The sequence below is a fragment of the Osmerus mordax genome, chromosome 13, assembly GCF_038355195.1.
Source record: "Osmerus mordax isolate fOsmMor3 chromosome 13, fOsmMor3.pri, whole genome shotgun sequence".
NCBI classification, from domain to species: Eukaryota; Metazoa; Chordata; class Actinopteri; order Osmeriformes; family Osmeridae; genus Osmerus; species Osmerus mordax.
This window is the reverse complement of record NC_090062.1, coordinates 247,173-268,182: the sequence shown is the minus strand read 5'-3', so window position 1 is coordinate 268,182 and position 21,010 is coordinate 247,173. Positions and strand designations below refer to the sequence as shown.

At 46.6% G+C, this 21,010-nt stretch overlaps 3 non-coding genes across 3 annotated transcripts; all 3 read left to right on the top strand.

Moving 5' to 3' along the window:
- Positions 1 to 10,039: 10,039 nt before the first annotated feature.
- On the top strand, positions 10,040 to 10,157 carry LOC136955885 (U5 spliceosomal RNA). The gene has a single exon (XR_010878186.1). It is a non-coding gene; the product is annotated as a U5 spliceosomal RNA (small nuclear RNA).
- Positions 10,158 to 16,809: 6,652 nt separating this feature from the next.
- On the top strand, positions 16,810 to 16,994 carry LOC136955897 (U2 spliceosomal RNA). Its single transcript, XR_010878196.1, has one exon. It is a non-coding gene; the product is annotated as a U2 spliceosomal RNA (small nuclear RNA).
- A 742-nt stretch (positions 16,995 to 17,736) lies between these two features.
- Positions 17,737 to 17,854, top strand: LOC136955884 (U5 spliceosomal RNA). The gene has a single exon (XR_010878185.1). It is a non-coding gene; the product is annotated as a U5 spliceosomal RNA (small nuclear RNA).
- The last annotated feature ends 3,156 nt before the right edge of the window (positions 17,855 to 21,010 follow it).

The following is a 21,010-nucleotide window of genomic DNA, read 5'->3' as shown; positions in this document are numbered from 1 at the left end:
GACTTTGTAATGGACCTGTTTTCGGAAGCAGTCGCCCAGTTTGGTATCCCATCCAGAGTCAGATGTGACTATGGAGGGGAAAACGACGCCATTTGTCTCTTCATCAGAATCAGAATGGAATTTATTCGCCATGAAGGATGTTCATGGATGTCTTCCGAGGATCAACCCGAGGGAGTGCTGTAAGAGGGATGAGCACTCATAATCAACGCATTGAAAGACTGTGGGGCGATGTCTGGAGAGGCGTGACAAAAAAAAACGCAAGGTCCTACGTAGTGTGGTCAGGTCTGCTGAGTTTATCATCGGCAGGTCACCACTAGCCACTTTACATTGATGCATTTCTCACTAGTCACTTTACACACTGTCACTTTCAGCTACTGGTTGCACTATCAGCAATATTGCACTAACTGTACCCCACTTGTCTTAGGTTAGTATAGGTCTAAGGTTAGTATAGGTCATTATCTGTATTAGAGGTATACTATTTTGTATATTTAGGAGGTTTATAATTTATTATCATTTTTCTTTTAGCTTATCATAGATGTAATCGAAGTACTTATTATGTTATGCCAGGTTGCTTTGCATTGTCTTGTCCCAAAAATGTCAGTGCCCAGTCTGACTTTGTGGTGTTCTGTGTACCTGACAATAAGACTTGAAACAGATGTCTACCACTCCTTGTTTACATATCTATAGAGAAAATGAAGGAATCATTATTTCCAACAACGAAAGGCATCTTTGGGCTCTTCACTTCGTTTACCTGCCTCGTATAAAACGTGACCTTGGATTGTTTTGCAATCAATGGAATCACCACCTACTGAGGACTGCCAGATACATGTCCCCATATCAGATTTTTGTGCAAGGTTGTCTTGACACAACAGTTGCAACATCAGACTGGTATCCAAGGTATATTTGGAGCAGCCAGTTCCAGGGGGTGGCCGACCAGGGGGCGGCTGCACTTGCCTTTGACTGGCTACAAAGAGTTGTGGTTCCCCTAAACCAATTTCAACCAAGTGACGAACAGTTGGAACACCTCAGGCAACACACAATCCTTTGGGTGGAGATAGACAGTTTGGGAACTGATCAGGTCCTCAATGTCCTGTCTTAAATACAGTGCACACACACATCATTGGGTGTGCTCAAGCCTTCGGCGAGAGCACAACCTTTGTTCTCTCACATATATATTTATTATTGTTTATTTTCGCCCCCCTAAAACTCAGTCAATATTTGGCCTACATAGACAACCTAGGTGTCAAAAGTTTCGTCTTGGTAGCGATTGAGTTGCTTCTATTGGGATTTACGTTCCGTTGCATGGTTTAGGCTCAAGTTACGTTTTTGTGGCGAAAAGTGAAGCTAACGGTGGCTAATTTGCTAGCCACAGTCACTGACGTTACTAACGTCACTGCGTCACTAACGTCACGAAAACACGCGTGACTACAGTACTACATACTACAGTGGTCTATGATGTATCTGTTTTCAATCGTTAAAATAAACATTCCTCACATATACATTTTCGTTGTAGGATTTATTCTGAAATTAGTAAACGATTTGTTGGTGAAATTACCTTTGCCTGTGGTTTCAAACCAGTGTAGCTCACTGCAACGCTGTTGCTTACGCGAGACACACTACAAAAACATCTAGCTACAGTACACAGCTGTTTAGGAAGTCAAACGGCGACAGAAAATGTTCGGCACTCCCCTTACTTAAATCAAAAGTCTATCTAACTACTAACCTGAACTTCATTGCCACAGCCTAAACGTTGTCAATCTGTTCATGAAAATAATTAATTTCAGCCTAAACCGTACAACGGAACGTTAAATCCAATTCAACCAACGCAATCGCTACCAAGACGAACACAGCAGTAGTCTAGTACTGTACTGTAGTAGTAGAATTTACCGGGGCAGCTTCTCCACACAGGGCTATATCGCATTTTGCGTTGTTACTGACAATGATCGCTACCAGTGAGCTTTTTATGAATGAGCGATTTTCCACTAAATAAATGTCAAGCTTATTTACGTTTTTGGGGGCATATTTTCAGTTAGCAGATGGAACTGTTTGAATCGCGATTCTATCTTCTGCCGGTAACATCGTAGAATAATCTTCAAAGGGGGTTCTTTATTAATGAATGAATGCAATATGAGTAGGCTAAATGCCTGAAAATATCACGAGAAGGGAAAACTTAAAAGGACGTTTAAGTCATAGAGATTAAGTCAATTTTTACACCGGTCTGCCAAATGTATTCGTTTTGATTCAGCTATGAGGCTGCCTCTTGCAGGGGAAATGAGAAGACATCATATTTCATTCTACACTTCACTCGTATTTTGAGTTGTAAATGAGCAGCAAAAAAAAGATGCTTTTAAATCTATGTAATATTTATGCATAATAAGTAGGCCCTATGCATTTTTATATAAAATATACAGGAATATCAGTTGTAAAAATGGCATTAAAATCCCTGTACAACCGACGCAAGCACACCCTACAATTTCCCCAGAAATTGTACCCTCTCTAGTTTGACTTTGTGATGTGAAACACAATTATGAAATGTAATGTACAATATTAGCTGATATTATTAAGGATCTACTTCTACTTTCAGTACTACATCTACTTTCGGAAACGGTAGTCTACTATTTCACTGAAGCATTAGCATGACATTAGCCTCTGTTGCCTGGGCAACACTAACTACAGTGGTCTATGATGCATCTGTTTTCTATCGTTAAAATAAACATTCCTCGCAAATACATTTTCGTTGTAGGATTTATTTTGACATTACATTACAAGTAAACGATTTGTTGGTGAAATTATCATTACCTGTGGTTTCAAACCAGTGTTGCTCACTGCAATGCTGTAGCCTACGCGAGACACACTACAAAAACATCTACACAGCACTAGGATTTTGTTCTTAGGAAGTGGACACTTAAAACAACAATGTACATAACTCATAATTATCATATACTCATTTGCATTTATATGTATTTTTCTTCAGTTTTCTACAGAAACAATGATATTGCAGAAGCTGGGGACATCTGCCCCCCCACTCCTGCAGAAGCTGAGGACATCAGCCCCCCCACTCCTGCAGAAGCTGAGGACATCAGCCCACCCACTCCTGCAGAAGCTGGGGACATCTGCCCCCCCACTCCTGCAGAAGCTGAGGACGTCAGCCCCCGCACTCCTGCAGAAGCTGGGGACGTCTGCCCCCCCACTCCTGCAGAAGCTGAGGACATCAGCCCCCGCACTCCTGCAGAAGCTGGGGACATCTGCCCCCCCACTCCTGCAGAAGCTGGGGACATCTGCCCCCCCCACTCCTGCAGAAGCTGGGGACATCTGCCCCCCCACTCCTGTATGTGTAAGAGATGCTGCTCTCCAGAGAAATACAGAAAAAGATATATGAAACTGTACAAGATAGAATCAGAATCAGAAGGGGTTTTAATCGCCATGAAAGTTTGCACAGACAAGGAATTTACTTTGGCAGGCAAGGAATTTACCCATAGATACACATATTTCAAATATATTGGTCTCACTCACTTCAGTATAATATAATATCTACAGTTTGTACAGTGACCACGTTCATTGCATGAGACATGTATAAATGCTAGTCACTGCATAATTTAGTTGTTTAAGATTTGTCAAATCTGTCTATTTATGACACAACAGCTGATTGCGAAGCTTGCTGCTGATTAGGTGGACTAATTCCACTAGACACACCATTGTAATACAGGAAGTACTGTTGTTGTAATGGATGCATTTGGCTTTATACTTCCTCTTTAGGGGCCCACTGTTCCGGCTCATTCTAAAGATGCAATCCAGGGAAGGAAGAGAAGGTGGCCTATAAAAAGTGGTTCAACCATCCCCCCCAAAAAGAAAGGTTGACCATGCACCATGCTTTTCAATAAGCAAGAGAGAGCTTTACAAAGTGCATAGGTCACTGATCATAACAACAAGATAGCCACAAAACATTTCTAGTCGCCAAAACATGAAGCACACATTGTGAACAACCAAAGTAAGTGCCAAAGGGAAGAACCATAAGAGCATGTAGTTAGTTAGTTAAACAAGTTACAATTAAACAACATGAACCGCTATAAGTGCAAGTGTACCAGTAGAAAAAACAAGAAACAATAATAAAAACAATATATCACAGCGAGTACAATTTTTTTTTAAGTGGTTTGTGCTGCCATATTGCATAAATAACAACAGTTAGCTTTATCAATATCATAGCAGACAAAAGTATGTCAGCAGTATGAACGTGAAAAAAGTGTTGCTTTGAAACCAGAATGGTGAGACAGTGTTAAAGGTATATCTGTCATTGTTATGCATTGCAATATTTTCTTATGGTTGACAAAGGAGAAAAAAGAGTGAAATGAAAAGGGTATCTTATTTAATTTCATAAATGTTAAAGCGTTATGTTAGAGGTCAATGCTCTTAAGACAGTCACCCCCATTACCCTGTGCAACCCCAGTCAACAATGTGGAGTCCTTCCGCGATTGGGAACTGAACATCAGCTCCCTCAGCAATAAAGCACAACAAAGGATGTACTTCCTACGGCAGCACTTCCTACAGCAGCTGAAGAAATTCAACCTGCCAAAGACAATGATGGTGCACTACTACTTCCACGTCTGTTTGAAGTTTCTTGGCGAATAAAACCCATTCTGATTCTGAAAAGTATTAATAATTGAAAGATGTAAAAACAGAAATACAGTTTAAACAGTGGAACAGTGTTTCTAGCTCTTAAATATAGTGATGAAGAGCGTTGGCCAATCATATTGGTTCCTTGTTTCTTGTAACGTAGCAACGGGTGGTCATTGTCAGCAAACCTAGAATCTAGGTTTCAGTATCAAGATGGAGGAGAAACTAATCATGTGTGCCTGCACACCCAGTCCTGTTCAGACACTGAATTTAAAGATGACATAAATATAATAATCCATGGTGCAGGTTTGCCAATGTTGTCGTTGTCCCTGGTAATTTTTTAAAAATACTTTTAAATTCAATCTCGTCACATTACGTGACTTTGTTGTGCAACTGCAAAAGCTAATCTAACTCTGATTAAAATGCTGCTGCAAAAAGGCTGAACTATTGTGGGTAGTAGATAAGATCATGTTAAATCTAGCCAGCGGATCATGTATGTCAAAGTGGTATTTGTACAGAACACCGTACTGTAGGCGTGAATAATGCATGCATGGTCATCATCGTTGTCCATCTTTGGCCGAAGCAAAGCTAGAGAGAGGATTCAATGGGAGATTTCCTACAGTAAGCTAGATCTACTGCTTCAAATTGAAAACAGAGACAATATTTTGATTACAGACAAGTTCCTTAACCACTGTTGTCGTTATTGCCGATAAAAAGTAAATACTGTTACGAAGCATTTGTTTGTATGTAACGAACGATAGACGTAGCTAGCTATGTGACCTGGTTTCGCTGTTCTATGGCAGCTATGATGACAGCGTTGTAAGCACTCGTCACTAGAATGGCCATAACTTTAAAACAAAAGATCAGATTTCAAATCTGTTTGCTGTTCTACATTGCCCACACTTATGTATATATATCAACTCTAACATGGCCTGTATCTTGTATTGAAAGTGCTCGAAAATTAGCTTGTCTAATGTATGGTGGACTGAGAAAACATATTTGTCAAAGCGGAGCGAGCGGATGTCGTGGGAGAATTCCTACTGTTAGATTTACTGCTTCAAATTGAAAACGGAGAAGATGTTTAGAGTAAAGACAAGTTTCTTAACATCTGTGTTCAATATCGTCAACTAAAAGTAAAAACTTTCAGTTACGAAGCCTTTGTTCGTAGTAACGCCAGCTGCAGTAAACCTTTCGTGACCCCGGTTTGGCTGTTCGTGACGGTCAGCTATGACAGTGTTGAGCCTCGATTTTTGCAGATCTTTGTGAAACTTGCTTAAAGAAAAATGATCTAGCTAGATTATGTACACTTTAAGCTCAATGTACATACCTTGTTTGGCCAATTTGGTCGATTGTGTAAAAAAGTAGAACCGTTTTTAGTTATGGAGAGCCATCGCGCTAGATTGGAATTGCGTTATCCCACTCATCACTTCAGTGGTCATAACTTTTAAACAAAATAGTCTATCTTAAATCTGTCTGCTGTTCTGAATTCACGGCAAAGGTACACACATTTCATACACTCCAACTCATCCTCTATCTTGTATTGAAAGTGGTTAAAAATTAGGTTTTCTAAAAAGGTAATGCAGACGGAGAAGATTTTTGTCAGAATGGCTCCGTGAAATCGTCTTGATAAAGGATGATTTGCCTAACATAATCATCACAAATATTTATATAATTAGAAAGCCCTACTTCTTGTCTTCAAAATGGTATAAACAGTTCAGGTCTATTATTTGAAAAACTATGCATATTCAGGCAGGAAATTGTTAAACAGTGTCAAACATTGACGCAGTGAGAAACAGTTATGAGGGAGTCAGGTGGCTGAGCGGTGAGGGAATCGGGCTAGTAATCTGAAGGTTGCCAGTTCGATTCCCGGTCAAGCCAACTGACGTTGTGTCCTTGGGCAAGGCACTTCACCCTACTTGCCTCGGGGGAATGTCCCTGTACTTACTGTAAGTCGCTCTGGATAAGAGCGTCTGCTAAATGACTAAATGTAAATGTATGTCAGTGCATGACGTCACAATGGAATTTGACTTGAACATTCTGAACCATTCATTTTTTTTAGCACTTTAAACTTTAATACCTTAAAACTTTAAAAATTATCAATGAGAAACGTAATAGCAGTTCAGACTTTATCAAATGAAGTTTGAACGGTGTTTCTAGCTTAAACGGTGTGAAAGGAGTAGGCGATGGAAAAAAGTGGGGGGAAAAAAAATAACTAGAGAGCGTACAATTGTAGGGTGTGCTCGCTTGCGTGGGTTGCAGGTGGGTCCGTCCCCATAATTTTTTTCCCATCTAGTGATATTTTCAAGCATTTAGCCTACTCAAGAACCCCCTTTGAAACAAGCGAACCCCCTTTGAAACAAGGTACTGTAACAACGTTGTCACCAACAGTATTTCAGATGGAATCGCGATTCAAACAGTACCATCTGCAAACTGAAAATATGCCCCCAACAACGTAAATAATCTTTACATCTATTTAGGGAGAAATGGCTAATTCAAAAGAAGTTTGCTACAAGCAACCTAGTTGCGGTGGCTAGCCAAACTTCACTGAGTGAGGGGATTGTTTGAAAGCGCCGGAAATGAGAATGTTTGTTATGACATAAAGTTTAGGCTGTGGCACTGAAGCCAGCGACGCACCACACAAGCTTGGGTTTAAAGTTTACATACATTCTTTAATGTGACATTACTTACGGTACATGCAAGTCTTGATTTGCTTAAATGTACATGTATGATGCTGATAGTAGTAGCAAAGAGTCAATATAAGTTCTTTGGTAGTAGTACACCACGGCACGATACGATACTCGCTGTGCAACAGCACATCAATCCATGCGTCGTTGCTAACGTGTGCTGATGTGGTGACGTAGATAGCACTCAGTACCCTTCGTCGACGAAAGGCACTTTTTTGCCACAAAAACGTTGTAACCTCCTAAACCGTGCAACGGAACGTAAATAAAAATACAAGCAACGCAATCGAGACCAAGACAAACATTTTGACACAGGCGTTGTCTATGTAGTCCAAATATTGACTGATCCTTAGGGGGGCGAAAATAAACAATAAATATATAGAGAGAACAAAGGTTGTGCCCTTGCCGAAGGCAAAGCACACCCAATAATAATAAGTATATAGTTTTTGCTTGCAGCAAACACACTAAATATATATGTGAGAGAACAAAGGTTGTGCCCTTTCCGAAGGCAAAGCACACCCAACTAGAGAGGGTACAATTTCTGGGGAAATTGTTCCCTTCTACAGTAGTGATATTTTCAAGCATTTAGCCCACTCATATTGCATTCAGTCATTAAGAACCACCTTTGAAACAAGCTGTACCCCCTTGAAACAAGCTATTCTAAGTAACAACATTGTCACCGGCAGTATTAGATAGAATAGCGATTGAAACAGTACAGTACCATTTGCTAACTGAAAATATGCCCCCAAAAACGTAAATAAGCTTGACATTTATTTAGGGGGAAATGGCTAATTCAAAATAAGTTTGCAGGAAGCGATCATTGTCAGTAACAATGCCAAATACGACCATTTGATCTTAGACTCGAGCCCTGCACGGTGGAGAAGCTGACCCTCGGTAAATTGTAGTAAGCTAGCCTAGCTGCTGTTGCTAGCCAAACTTAAGGGGATTGTTTGACTGCGCCAGAAATGAAAAACGTTTCTTTTGACATCAAGTTTAGGCTGTGGCATTGAAGACAGCGACACACCACACAAGCTTGAGTTTAAATACATTATTTAATGTGAAATTACTTATTGTACATGCAAGTCTTGAATTACTTAAATGTATGATGCTGCCAGTAGCCTACTGTGTGCAACAGTCTTACTACATCTATGCACGTCGTAGTTATGCGTCGTTGCCAACGTGTGCTGGGAGTCAGGTGGCTGAGTGGTGAGGGAAGCGGGCTAGTAATCTGAAGGTTGCCAGTTCGATTCCCGGCCGTGCAAAATGACGTTGTGTCCTTGGGCAAGGCACTTCACCCTACTTGCCTCAGGGAGAATGTCCCTGTACTTACTGTAAGTCACTCTGGATAAGAGCGTCTGCTAAATGACTAAATGTAAATGTGTGCTGTCTTGCACTGATTCTGTTTGGCGACAAAAGGCACTTTTTGCCACAAAAACGTAATTTCAACTTAAACCGTGCAACGGAACTTGAATAATACTACAAGCAATGCAATCGTAAACAACACAAACCTTTTGACACTGGCGTTGTCTATGTAGTGCAAATATTGATTGATTGATCCTTAGGGGTGGGAAAATAATAAAAATAATAATAGTATATATGTGAGAGAACGATGGTTGTGCTCGCCGAAGGCAAGCACACCAAATAACTAGAATGATAGACTCTCTCAGAAAAAATGCTATGATAAAGCTTGTGTATCTCTAATGCTTTCACATGACCATATACTTATAAATGATGGATTACTAAATGTAACTAGAGAGGGTACAATTTCTGGGGAAATTGTAGGGTGTGCTTGCTTGCATCCGTTGTACAGGGGTTTTAATTACATTTTTTACAACTGATATTCCAGTATATTTTATATAAAAATGCATAGGGCCTACTTATTATTTATTAATATTACATAGATTTAAAAGCATCTTTTTTGTGCTGCTCATTTACAACTTAAAATACGAGTGAAGTGTAGAATGAAATATTCTCATTTCCCCTGCAAGAGGCAGACTCATAGGTGAATCAAAACTAATAAATTTGGCAGACCGGTGTAAAAATGTACCTAATCTCTATGACTTAAACGTCCTTTCAAGGGTGCAATCTTTCTAAGCGTGTCAAAGAGAAAAGCTAGTGAGGGAGGGGAACGTCTGAATGATTGAGGTTTGGGGGAGAGGGGTTTAGGTTAGGGCTAGGGTTTTTGGGGTGAGGGTCAAAAAACCCTCAAAAGGGGGGGGGGGCCCCAACAAAGCGAAACAAGCGATCCCTACCAAAAAAACGGGGTGAAAAGGGGGTGTGGGCGGAGCCCTGTCGGCCGGTGGCGTTTTCCCGCCCTTTTAGATATAAAAAAAAAAAAAAAAAAAAGTGAGTGACTGAGTGAGTGACAGAGAGAGAGAGAGAGAGAGAGAGAGAGCTGGCTGACATTCAGCGGGGCCGAGGTGAAAAACTGGAAGGCAATCGGAATGAGTTTTTTATCGCCGTGTCAGTCGACACCAACACGGAGTGGACTGGCTGGAAGGCGCATACGATAAACGCGTAGGGATCTTAATGGAGAATAAGCCATCAATGAAATGGAGAAAGTGCGGCAAGGAAAAGAAAAGCCAAGCGGGCGGGCCGAGCCCCTCTGCGGCCCGTGGCGTTTCCGCGCCTTTTTTTTCCCGAGAAGGATGCGGTTCGCCCCGGTTCTCCCCGGTTCGCCCCCGCGGACGGGTGAGTCAGGGCCAACGGAGGGGTTGGGGGTAGGCCGTTTGGGTCGTTTCAAATCGACGCTCTGGTTCCCCTTCAGCACGCACAAGCCTTTCGCCTTTTACTAAAGACTTCCGTGGAGGGGAGCGCCGACGAGTGGAACGTGGTATTTTTGGGAGGCTTTGCCCGAGGGAGGGCAGAGCCTGATGGACGTGTGACAAAAGCAGGGTGAGGTTGGCTTTGGGGTTAGGTGCGTGCCTGCGGGTAAGGCAGGTTTTGTCTTTGCTTCTTCTGTAGCTGTTTCAATTCTGTTGCCTTTTCCTTGGCTTTCCGCTTCCGTGGTCCCTGCTTGTCCTGCCGCTTTTGGCCTCGGCTTTCCGCTTCCGTGGTCCCTGCTTGTCCTGCCGCTTTTGGCCTCGGCTTTCCGCTTCCGTGGTCCCTGCTTGTCCTGCCGCTTTTGGCCTCGGCTTTCCGCTTCCGTGGTCCCTGCTTGTCCTGCCGCTTTTGGCCTCGGCTTTCCGCTTCCGTGGTTTCGGCCGTTCTCGGTGTGGTGACCGAGCGGCCCAGGTGGTGCACGGAGGGTCCGCGCGCCGGGGGCGTCCGATAATGCGGTCATCGCTTCTCGGCCTTTTGGTTGAGATCAAGAGCAGTATCGAGCCTTATCGATACTAATCGAAATCTCACCTTGGGCCGTGGGCGATCGACCGGCCGGTGGGCGTTACCCTTTTCAGTTGGTGTTTGTCCTTATCATTTTGAATTTGATTTGTCTTGATACTGTGTTTGATTTCTGTCTCTGTCCTTGTTCCCAGGTCCACAGACGGTTGCCGGAGCCAGTGCTGGAGGAGGAGTCACTCACCGGAAATTTCCATTCTTCCACTGGCCTAGCCCAGTGCTAGGCCAGTGGAAGAATGGAAGTGGGTGAGTGCCTCCAAGGCCAGTACTTTTCCGGTCCCCCTGTGGGCCTTGTCTTGTGTTTGTGTAGTTTAGCCTGTTTTTTTTTTGTTTATCTTCTTGTTTGTTTTGTGTGTCCTATTTGTTTAAATATTGTTAGGTGTTTCCTTTCTGTCTTGTTTTAGTAGTTTGTCCATAGCTTGTTTGTCCATAGTCTTTTTGTGAGTTTTAGTGTTTGTTTGGTGTAGCCTAGCCACCAAGCCTTGATTGGTGGCAGGTGTGTCTTGTTAGTGTGAGTGTTTGTCTCAGTATTTTTCCGTTTGGTGTAGTCTTTTATTCTTGTCTTGTGTTTTTGTGTATTGTCTAAGTGTATTTGTGGTTAATTTCTTTTGGCCGGTCTTTTCAGTTGCTTTTACTTTGTTGATTTGGTTTTTGGTGGGGTGTTTGTGTAGTCCAGTTCAGTGTTTGTTACCCTCCATTGTATTGTTAGTGCCCCCCCCCCCCTCCATCCCCTCCCCTACCCCCCCCCCCCCCCACACCAGTGTTTGTCTCTCCCCTACCCTCTTGTGTTGGTGTTCCCTCCCCCCCCCTCCTGTTCCCTCTTGCTGTGTCACCCCCCCCCCCACGTGTCTGATTGTTTTTTGTTCAGTGTTGTTCGTGCCTCCAAAATGTCGGCCGCTCGTGCTGGCATGAGGAGGCACAACAGTGTCCGTTTTTTGTTCAAGGTGGTGGGTGGAGTAAAGGTGGAGATGTCCAGGTTGGACTTCTCAAGGAAGGTGCTGCAGAAGCTGCTCAGGTTCTCGCCGGCCGAGCTGAACTGCATCGTGGCCTTGCCTGCTGGGCAGGGCTTCGATGTCAGCTTCAGCACGGCCATGGTACTGAAAGAATTCTGGACACGTTTCGAGGTGAGCAAAGATCAAGTTACCCAAACGTTCTGCGTGGAAAAACTGACTGACAACACCTTGAAAGTGGTGATTGTCAGGATGTTTAATGAAACTGTGAACCCCGAGGATATCTGTGTCTGGTTGAAAAGGTACTGCACAGTTAAAGGGGTTCCAGTTAGAGTGAAGGATCTGGATGGCATATGGAATGGAGCTTGGAGAGTGCCCATCCAGCAGGTTCCAGATCCGACAGGTTTTGAAGGACTGAGGCAGTTACCCTCAATCATAGTGTTGGGGGAGAACAGGGGCTTCGTGCACTACATGGGACAGCCAAAGCTATGCAGAAAGTGCATGAAGCATGGGCACCTCGCGGAGGCGTGCCAGGAGGTGGTTTGCGGAAAATGTCGGGAGATCGGGCACGTCTTCGCGGAGTGCCCAAATGGGAGAGCTTGCAACTTGTGTGGCGAGCTCTCCCACCTGTTCAGAGACTGTCCTCAGCCCTTCGCCAACAAGCTCCGGGCGGCCAGGGCGCCCGTGGAGCCGATGGGACCAGCCACAGAGGAGAGAGTGGTGGTGGAGGTGGTGGAAGGGGAAAAGGAAGTGGACGAGGAAAGGGCGGAAAAGGAGGTGCAGGAGGAAGTGGCAAAGAGAACGGTCCCTGTTTTAAATATTTTAGACCAGGAGGCCGAGCACGGGAGGCGGGAGGAGCGCGTAGAGGAGGAAGAGAGCCCAGGAGAGGCCGACAAGGTCACCTCCTCCTCCTCCGACTCCCGTGACTCGGCCGAAAGTGAGGTTTTAATGCAGTGTGGCCAACTCCCGGCGGGGGAAAAACATAAAGATCTGTCCGCTGACATCGATCACGCCGGGAAGAGGGGGAGGCCCGAAGTGAGCTCTGAAGAGTCAGATTCCTCTTCCAGGGTATTTCCTTCCAGCTCTCCGAACCAACTGTCCTTTTTAACTGTGAACCTGGTCACATCGTCCCCTAAGGAGAGCTCGGGCCTCCCCCAACGAAAGAAAAAGAAGGCCAAGAGTGAGCAGAATAGTGTGGAGGTCACCTAGATCTGTTTTTAGTGCTTGTTTTATTTGCTGATTATTGTCTTTCTGTTTTATTGGTTTTATTTGATCACCTTTTTAGACCCAACCCCCCTCCCTGTTTTTAGTAATGCACACGTCCCTTTTAACCCCCTTCACCCTTTTTATGGCGCTCACTTTTACCACTCTTAATGTAAGATCGATTAAGTCGAGTTTTAGAGCCCAGTCCATTTTAACCTTTTTAAGCACTGTTCAGACAGACATTGTTTTAATTCAGGAGTGTGGACTGCCTTTTAAAACTTTTTACCAACAGTGGGAAAATAAGTGGAGCCAAGGACCCTCGGTGTGGAGTGGGTCAAACAATAATAAGAATGACGGAGTGGCGGTTTTAATAAAAAATGCACACATCTTGGTGAAGGGGAGCACGGTTTTACATAACGGACGCATGCTTTTACTACATTTGAACTTTTTAGGGAAGGATTTTAAATTGATAAATGTGTATGGTTTTAGCGGGAAAAATGAGAGGTGTGACCTTTTAGAAGATCTGCAGTCCCACCTGCTAGGGAGGGATCCCCTGGTGGTAGGAGGGGATTTTAACTGTGTTTTATCAAGAAGAGATAGGAGAGGAGCTGGGGAACTTTTTAAAGTAGACAGATCGTCGGTTTTATTACACGGACTTTGTAGGGATTTTAAACTAGTTGACTGTTTTAGATCCCTGCATCCTAGAGAGGAGGGCTTCACCTGGTTCAGTGGTGATGGCACCAAAGCCTCTCGCATCGACTACTTACTGACCCGGGACGCCCCCCCAACCGATGCTAGATTAACCCCGGTATTCTTTTCGGACCACTGTATGCTCACGTGCACCCTTTCACTGACCTCAGGTGTGACGGTAGGGAAGGGTCTGTGGAAACTGAACTGCTCCCTGTTGGAGGACGAGGGAATAACAAGGTCGTACAGGGAGCGGTTCAGGGACTGGCAGACCCTTCAGGACATGTTCGAAACACGAGCACAGTGGTGGGAGATGGTAAAACACAGGACACAGACTTTTTTTAAGCAAAAAGGGAGGGAAAAAAGAAGGAAAGCAGAGAGACGCATGGTGGGACTGCAGAAAAGGCTAGAGAGGTATTTTAAACTTACACAGCAAGGGTTGGATTTTAACGACGAAATAAGAGAGGTGAAAAAGGAAATGGTTTTAATGGCGGAGGAGGTAAGTAGAGGTGTGATTTTAAGAAGTAAAGAGAGAGACCTGGAGGAAGGAGAGAAATGCTCCAGGTACTTTTTTAAGAAAATCATCAGCAAAAGCAACGTTTTAACAAGCATGAAGGACAAAGATGGGTTTTTAAAAACAGACACAAAAAATATTACAAAGGTGGTGGAGGACTTTTATGAAGAGTTGTTTAGTGAAAAAGAAGTTTTTAATCACGTCATGGACGAGGATTTAAGCTTTTTAGATAAAACAGTCGTAGACACCGTGCTTTTATCCCAGGATTTTACCCTTTTAGAAATAGACAAGAACATCACGTGTTTTAAAAAGGGGAAATCCCCAGGTGAGGACGGGCTCCCCCTGGAATTTTATCTAACCTTTTGGGATATTTTAAGACACGACTTGTTGACTGTTTTTAAGGACTTTGAACGACTCGACCGACTACCTGACAGTTTTAGAGTGGGCATTGTGTCCCTTTTATTCAAGAAAAATGACAAGACGGACCTCAAGAACTGGCGACCTATCACTCTTTTAAATGTTGACTGTAAACTTTTTAGCAAGATTTTAACCTCCCGTATGTCTTGTGTTTTAGGGGACTTGATCCACCCGGATCAAGCCTGTGCCATCCCGGGAAGGAGGATCACGGACAGCCTGGTACTGATCAGAGACGCCATCTGTTTTGCGAGAGACAGAAACATTCGGCTAGTAGTCCTAAATTTAGATTTTGAGAAAGCCTTTGATCGGGTCTCGCACCAGTACCTTTTCAAGGTACTGCAAAAACTGGGGTTTCCCGGGAGATTTCTAGCTTGGGTGGGATTGCTGTACGGGGACATTACCAGCAAAATCCTCGTTAATGGGTTCTTATCCAAAGCAGTGGAAGTGAACTGCGGCGTCCGTCAGGGGTGTCCTCTATCCCCCTTACTCTATGTCTGCTGTATAGAGCCGCTGGCGCAGATCTTGAGAAGGGACCAACTCATTTGTGGGTTGGGGATCCCGGGGACTGGGGGACTGACTGCCAAGTGCATTTTATACATGGACGACATTAATATTTTATGCACTGACCTTTTATCCGTGGACAGGACCCTGGACCGGACAGACTGGTTTGGCCTCGCTTCGGGTGCCAAACTTAACAGGGACAAGACTGAGGGAAGACTTTTTGGGCCGTGGGGAGGGACAGACATGACTAGGCTTCCTATGACGACGACCCAGACCGACCTCCGCATCCTTGGGGTACAGTTCGACCGGGAGGGGGGAGGGAGCGGAAACTGGGTGGGTGTACTGACAAAAACCCGACAGAAACTGACGTTCTGGGGACTCAGACGACTGACGATTGAGGGCAAGGTTTTAATCATTAAAGCAGTGATTTTACCCTTGCTCTTGTTAATCTGTTCTGTTTTTATCCCCCCCAGACCCATTCTTTTAGCCCTCGACAGGATGGTGTTTTATTTCATCTGGGGGTCCAAGTGGGAGCGCCTGAAACGCGAAGTGATGAAAAAGGCCCCACGAAACGGAGGAAAAGGACTCCCGGATTTTAAACTGTTTTTAGGGGGCCGGTACACCGCACTCCACCTGGCACTGGCGACGACCCCATCCGGAAACCACAAGACCGCGGCCCTGGCCAGATTCTGGATGGGGTCCTACCTCAGGCACCTGCAGTGGATCCCGACAGACCTGAGGACGCCAGTGTCTTTTAACCTCCCCCCGGCCTACCTTTTTATTAAGACGTTTTTAAAAACACACATTTTAGAGAAGGAACCACTCACCGTTTTAACCAAACACCGCTCTGTTCTTTCTCTTGTGCAGGAACGGGAGGAAGTGAGCCGAGTGCGCCGACTCGCCCTGGGTGAGTCGGCCACGGTCTGGCGGAATGTGAGCCACCCTGCCCTGCTGAACAGGCACCGAGACCTCTCCTGGATGGTGGCCCATGAGATCCTCCCGGTCAGAGCCGTCATGCACTCCCGGAGACTGGCGACAACATCCAGGTGCCCACGGCCGACTTGTGGCGGAGAGGAGACCGTGAGGCACCTGCTCTGGGAGTGCAGTGCCGCCCGGGACCTGTGGATCCTAGCGGGGCCCCTGTTGAACCCGTGCCTGCCAGCAGGGGAGGTCCTAAACGCACAGCTGGTGCTCTACGGGGTGAGCCAGAGAACCATGACATCTGGACAGTTCCGCCAACTCTGGCTCACCCTGACGTGCTTCAAGGAAGCCCTCTGGACCTCCAGAAACCTGCTGGCGGGGAAGCGCGTGGAGCTGTCCACCCAGGCAGCGGCGGAACTGGCTGCAGGGACCCTCGGGTGGTACAGCCCACGCGCCATACGGAAGGGGCCCCCACCCACGTGAAGTGGTCCGGGCGGCAGCGGCCTGGCTGCGCCGGAATGGCTGCCTAGGTTGAGGATCTCCGCTGGGCCCCGGAGGGAGGGTGACTCGGTGGCTTGTTCAGCGGGGCAGTTGGATGTGAGCCAGACAGACTCACCCCGGTCCTGCACAACTGAAGAACAGAACTTTTAAACGCACCCACACACTCACACAGACACACACGTGCACTCAAACACACACATAGCCAAATACACACGCCACACTTTTAATGACACATTGTAAAACATTCCTTTAAAAATGTCTTAATTGAAGTGTACATCCTTTTTATGGCCTTTTAACACTGCTGTATTCATATGATTTGTTTTAGCCGGCACTTTTTAAACACGACTTCGATTCAGTGCTTTTTATGTAAATACACCAGTGTTTTTACCCTTTTTTATGTCCTGTAAATGATGTACCTTTTAAAACACAAGAAAATACATGTAAAGTGATTTGTTTTTTAATGAGGTGTCAACGGTGAGAACCAATAAATATTTCGAAAGAAAGAAAGAAAAAAAATCTGTTCTTATCAGTTTAATATCTGATATGTCCTCCATGCGAGGACAACATATTAAACGGATTTTTGCAACAGGGAGTCGGAACAGGGGCTCGCTCCGTCCGCTCCGCGCATCGCCCCGGTATTGCAGCGTCTCCGGGAAGGGTGCAATCTTTCTAAGCGTGTCAAAGAGAAAAGCTAGGGAGGGAGGGGAACGTCTGAATGATTGAGGTTTGGGGGAGAGGGGTTTAGGTTAGGGCTAGGGTTTTTGGGGTGAGGGTCAAAAAACCCTCAAAAGGGGGGGGGGGGGGCCCAACAAAGCGAAACAAGCGATCCCTACCAAAAAAACGGGGTGAAAAGGGGGTGTGGGCGGAGCCCTGTCGGCCGGTGGCGTTTTCCCGCCCTTTTAGATATAAAAAAAAAGGGAGTGACTGAGTGAGTGACAGAGAGAGAGAGAGAGAGAGAGAGAGAGAGAGAGAGAGAGAGAGAGAGAGAGAGAGAGAGAGAGAGAGAGAGAGAGAGAGAGAGAGAGAGAGAGAGAGAGAGAGAGAGAGAGAGAGAGAGAGAGAGAGAGAGCTGGCTGACATTCAGCGGGGCCGAGGTGAAAAACTGGAAGGCAATCGGAATGAGTTTTTTATCGCCGTGTCAGTCGACACCAACACGGAGTGGACTGGCTGGAAGGCGCATACGATAAACACGTACGGATCTTAATGGAGAAAAAGCCATCAATGAAATGGAGAATGTGCGGTAAGGAAAGAAAAGCCAAGCGGGCGGGCCGAGCCCCTCTGCGGCCCGTGGCGTTTCCGCGCCTTTTTTTTTCCCGAGAAGGATGCGGTTCGCCCCGGTTCGCCCCCGCGGACGGGTGAGTCAGGGCCAACGGAGGGGTTGGGGGTAGGCCGTTTGGGTCGTTTCAAATCGACGCTCTGGTTCCCCTTCAGCACGCACAAGCCTTTCGCCTTTTACTAAAGACTTCCGTGGAGGGGAGCGCCGACGAGTGGAACGTGGTATTTTTGGGAGGCTTTGCCCGAGGGAGGGCAGAGCCTGATGGACGTGTGACAAAAGCAGGGTGAGGTTGGCTTTGGGGTTAGGTGCGTGCCTGCGGGTAAGGCAGGTTTTGTCTTTGCTTCTTCTGTAGCTGTTTCAATTCTGTTGCCTTTTCCTTGGCTTTCCGCTTCCGTGGTCCCTGCTTGTCCTGCCGCTTTTGGCCTGGGCTTTCCGCTTCCGTGGTCCCTGCTTGTCCTGCCGCTTTTGGCCTCGGCTTTCCGCTTCCGTGGTCCCTGCTTGTCCTGCCGCTTTTGGCCTGGGCTTTCCGCTTCCGTGGTCCCTGCTTGTCCTGCCGCTTTTGGCCTCGGCTTTCCGCTTCCGTGGTCCCTGCTTGTCCTGCCGCTTTTGGCCTCGGCTTTCCGCTTCCGTGGTCCCTGCTTGTCCTGCCGCTTTTGGCCTCGGCTTTCCGCTTCCGTGGTCCCTGCTTGTCCTGCCGCTTTTGGCCTCGGCTTTCCGCTTCCGTGGTCCCTGCTTGTCCTGCCGCTTTTGGCCTGGGCTTTCCGCTTCCGTGGTCCCTGCTTGTCCTGCCGCTTTTGGCCTCGGCTTTCCGCTTCCGTGGTTTCGGCCGTTCTCGGTGTGGTGACCGAGCGGCCCAGGTGGTGCACGGAGGGTCCGCCGCGCCGGTGGGGCTCCGATTATTGCGGTCATTCGCTTCCTCGGCCTTTTGGGCTAAGATCAAGTGCAGGTAATCGAGCCGCTAATCGAGATCCAGCCAATTAGCCCGTGAGCGATCGACCGGCCGGAGGGAGTTATCGTTTTGATTTGCCTTCTTGTCCTTATCATTTTGATTGTCTTTAATTACTTGTTTTTGATTTCTGTCTTTGTTTCCAGGTTCCCGGTGGTGCGGCGGTTCCCAGGTGCTGGAGGAGGAGACACTCACCGGAAATTTCCATCTTCCACTGGCCTAGCCCAGTGCTGGGCCAGGTGAGTGCCTCCAAGGCCAGTATCTTTCCGCCGCCCCCGTGGGCTTGTGTCTTTTGTTTGGTGTATTTTTCAGTGTTTAGCCTTATCCTTTGGTTTTTGTTGTTGTTTAAGTGTTTCTTTAGTCCCTGTTTTTGTCTCCCCTTGTCTTTGTACCTTGTTTGTTTGTAGTTGTCCTTTTTGTGTTAATACGTGTAGTGTTGTTTGACTTTTTTGTTCTTGTTTAGTGTAGCCTAGCCACTAGCTTCCAACTGGTGGCAGGTGTGTCTTGTCAGTGTTAACGTGGTCCCAGTGTTTTTCCCCCCCCCGGTGTTTTTTCCGTGCCATCAGTTGGCCTGGCCTACCAGCCAGCTAATTGGTGGCAGGTGTGTCTTGTCAGTGTCAGTGTTTGTTTCAGTGTGTTTTTTTGTGTAGTTTTGTCTAGTTGTTACTTGTTTATCCCTTAAGTGTAGTTCTGGTTTTCTTTAGCCGGTCCTTTTTAGTTCATTTTTTGTTAAATTGGTTATTTTGGTGGGGTGTTTGTGTGATCTTGTCCAGTTTGTCAACCTCCATTGTATTGTTAGTGGTCCCCTCCCCCCCCCCCCCCCCATCCCTACCCCTCCCCCTTCCCATATCAGTGTTGTTGTGTGTCCCCAACCTCCCCCTGTTACCTTGTAGTGTCACTCCAACCCCCCCCTTTTGTCACATTTTGTTGAGTGTTGTTGTGCCTCAAAATGTCGGCTGCACGTGCCGGCATGAAGAGGCACAACAGTGTCCGTTTTCTGTTCAAGGTGGTGGATGGTGTTAAACTGGAGATGTCCAGATTGGACTTCTCCAGGAACCTGCTTCAGAAGGTGTTAAAATTCTCAGCAGCAGAGCTGAACTGCATCTTGGCCTTGCCCTCCGCGCAGGGCTTTGATGTCAGTTTCAGCACTGCTTCAGTGCTGAAGGAATTTTGGTCAAGGTATGAGGACAGCAGAGAGTATATTTCCCGAGCCTTTGATATGGAAAAACTGACGGACAACACCTTAAAAGTGGTTATTGTCCGGATGTTTAACGAGACGGTTAACCCGGAAGATGTTTCTTTGTGGTTGAGCAGGTACTGCAAAGTAACCGGGCCACCGGCTAGAGTGATGGATCAGGATGGCATCTGGAATGGGGCGTGGAGAGTGCCCATTAAGCAGCTCCCTGATCCTACAGGATACGAGGGACTGAGGCAGTTACCCTCAATCATTGTGTTGGGGGAGAACAGGGGCTTCGTACACTATCAGGGACAGCCTAAATTGTGCAGGAAGTGTAGGAAGCACGGGCACCTCGCGGAGGCATGCCAAGAGGTGGTGTGTGGGAAATGTAAGGAGATCGGGCATGTCTTCGCGGAGTGCCCGAATGGGAGAGCCTGCAACTTGTGTGGCGGGCTCTCCCACCTGTTCAGAGACTGTCCTCAGTCCTTTGCAAACAGGCTCAAGGCGGCCAGGGCGCCTGTGGAGCCTGTGGTGGAGGAGGTGGAAGCAGAGAGGGAAGGCCAGGGGAAGGAGGGGGCGGCCCCGGTTTTAGACCCTGTTTTAACATCGGTTTTAACTTCTGTTTTAACCCCTGTTTTAACACCCCTGAGCCAGGAAACGGAGGAGGTGGAAGTAGGACCGGGAACGGGAGCAGAGGAGGGGAGTGGGGGGAAAGGATCAGTAGAGACTACTTCCACCTCCTCTCCGAGCACCAGCACCAGCACCAGCGAAGGGGATTTTATCCAGTGCGGGCAGAATTTTATGGGGAAGCGGCCCAGAGATCTGTCCTCTGACATCGATCCTGCCGTGACAGGGAGGCCTGAAGTGAGCTCTGGGGAGTCAGATTCCTCCCCTAGGGTATTTCCTTCGAACTCTCCTAACCAGCTGGAGTTTTTAGACGTGGAACTCACCTCCACCCCCAAGGAGAGTAAAGGCCTCCCCCAAACCAAGAAGAAAAAAGAAATGAAGAGCGAGGAGGTAAGTCTCCCCATTTTATCATGATTGTGTTTTATCAGTTTTATGCCTTGTGTTTAGGGGACTGCGACGCCACACGCTGCCCAGCACTGGCGACGGCCCCATCCAGAGAACAAGTGATGACAGCCCGGGACGGCCCCTGGATGGGGCCCCACCTCAGGATCCAAGAGCGGACCCAAAAGGACCTGAGGACGCCAGTGCTTTTTAAGTCTTCCCCGTGTTTATGGCTTTTTAAGATTTTTTTTAAGGAGGCTTGAATTTGTTGCTTTTAC